This window comes from Otolemur garnettii, unplaced genomic scaffold (genome assembly GCF_000181295.1).
Source record: "Otolemur garnettii isolate 467f Iridium unplaced genomic scaffold, OtoGar3 scaffold00013, whole genome shotgun sequence".
Classification (NCBI taxonomy): Eukaryota; Metazoa; Chordata; class Mammalia; order Primates; family Galagidae; genus Otolemur; species Otolemur garnettii.
Window position 1 is genome coordinate 28,053,527 of NW_003852408.1, and position 2,155 is coordinate 28,055,681.

Genomic DNA, 2,155 nt, shown 5'->3' on the forward strand with positions numbered 1-2,155 from the left:
AAAAAAAAAAAAACCTCTATGGCTTTCAGAGTACTTGGAATGAAATTGGCTCCATGACTACAAAAGTCTTCTGTACCTCTCTGACCTCATTTCATAGCACCTTCATGATCTGTAGGCTTTTCCCACACTGGCTTTCTATAACCTGTTGATAAAACAAAATTGAGTTTTCTGCTTACTACAGTGAGGGAGACTACCACCTTAGCAGATCTTTTATTTATTTATTCAGTTGCAGTTTTGGCCGGGGCGGGGCTTGAGCCCACCACCCCCGGTAATGAGGCTGGCACCCTATTCCTTGAGCCACAGGCACCTACCCCACCTTAGCGGATCCTAACAATATCTGTGGGAGAAAAAGGTAAGATATTTATGAGGCTTCAGGGGTCCAGTTTAGGTTGAGGTTTCTTTTTATTTTGAGACAGAGTCTCATTTTGTCACGCTCAGTAGTGTACCATGGCATCACAGCTCACAGCAACCTCAAACTCACTTAAGCGATTCTCTTGCCTCACCCTCCCAAGTAACTGTGACTACAGGTGCCTGCCACAATGTGTGGTTATTTTTAAAGATAGGGTCTTTCTCTTGCTCAGGCTGGTTTCGAACCCGTGAGCTCACGCTATCCGCCTGCCTTGGCCTTCCAGAGTGCTAGGATTACAGGCATGAGCCACCATGCCGCCTCTACGTTGAGGTTTTCAATGCTGTGACCTGATTGGTATTGGTAAAGTCCATAATGCTGATGGGCCAAAGTGCCCATCAAAAAGTCCTTCTCACAGAAGTGAGCCTGCTTTAATACCTCTGCTATACTCAACCACTGGCTGGGAACAGCCTAAGGGAAGTATAGTTTCTTTATTTTCTTCTTTTTGAGACAGAGAAACTGTCTCAAAAGTTTGAACCTGAAACTCCTGGGTTCAAGCAATCCTTCTCCCTCAGCCTCCCAAGCAGCTGTACCATAGGCGCCTGCCACAACATCAAGCTAAATTTTTCTTTTTCTAGTATGGACAGGGTCTCACTCTTGCTCAGGCTGGTCTGGAACTCCTGAGATCAGGATCCTCCTGCCTTGGCCTCCCACAGTGCTACGATTATAGGTGTGAGCCACTGAGCCTGGCCAGAAGTATAGATTCTGCACATCACCATGGTAGATCTGGAGCACAGGAGCAAGGTACATTTATTAATGAGTTGATGTAGAGCAAGGGCTCTGAATGACTCATTTTCACAGCTCCCACACCTCACCCCTTGCACTGAACAGATTTATGTCTTCCTACAGTTCAGGATGCAGTTCCTCCAGGTCTCCTGTGGTCTCATCTTCCTGAGGCAACTTAGAGGTGTCCTCTGACACTGCAGTTGATCTTGGGGTTGCAAATGGGGCTAGTCCTCTTCCTCTTCCAGTAGCTATTCTAATTTCCTTCACCATCAATTATCACCTCCTCAGGTCTTGGTGGCTCATTAGTGGTGTAAACCAAACCTTAATTGCTGAAGGGTTTGAGCAATCATATGTCTTTAGAACCACTCTGCTTTAGTGTTCATTCACAGTTACAATGGGCAAGGGAGTACCAAAAGGTGCCCAAAGGGATAATCTGGGCTCCACATGTAGTTTTCCTGCTGTTCTTATTCCTATTGATTAGCATCCCTTACCTCTGCCAGAATGTTGATATCTCTTCTCACATGGTAGTTTCTGGACACAAGAGCTCCACAATGCACTGATACAGACAGATTGTAGTTGAATAAAAATGCTGTTTCCCCTGTCAAGATTAGGCTCCCTTTGGGGACCAGGATGAGCGCAGCAGAGCCTAGAACAGAAAGGGTGAGAAGAGGCAATGCCAGTGGCTCAAAAAGGTAGGGTGCTGGCCCCATATGCCGGAGGTGGCAGGTTCAAACCCAACCCTGGCCAAAAAAAACCCAGAAAGGGTGAGAAGCACAAAACCTCCCAGGGTGTCACTGGGAATGATGGCAAATCAGGCCACTTCTAAGTTCTGCCCCTTGAATCCTGGAGCAATGTATTCTTCCTATTGGGAACACAGCACCTTATGAAAGTCTCTGGTTTAATGCATATACTACATATTCAAGGATGCTACTGATCTTTTTAGAGTGGCCTCTAAGTTAATAATGCAGTTCTACCTTTAGAAAGCCATTCCAGGGCAGTGCCTGCAGCTCAAAAGGGTAGGGC

At 46.3% G+C, this 2,155-nt stretch overlaps 1 pseudogene; it reads left to right on the plus strand.

Annotated features, from left to right (window-relative positions):
* The first annotated feature begins 1,123 nt into the window (after positions 1-1,123).
* The window catches only part of LOC100961077, a 7,242-nt pseudogene continuing 6,210 nt past the window's right edge, over positions 1,124-2,155 (plus strand).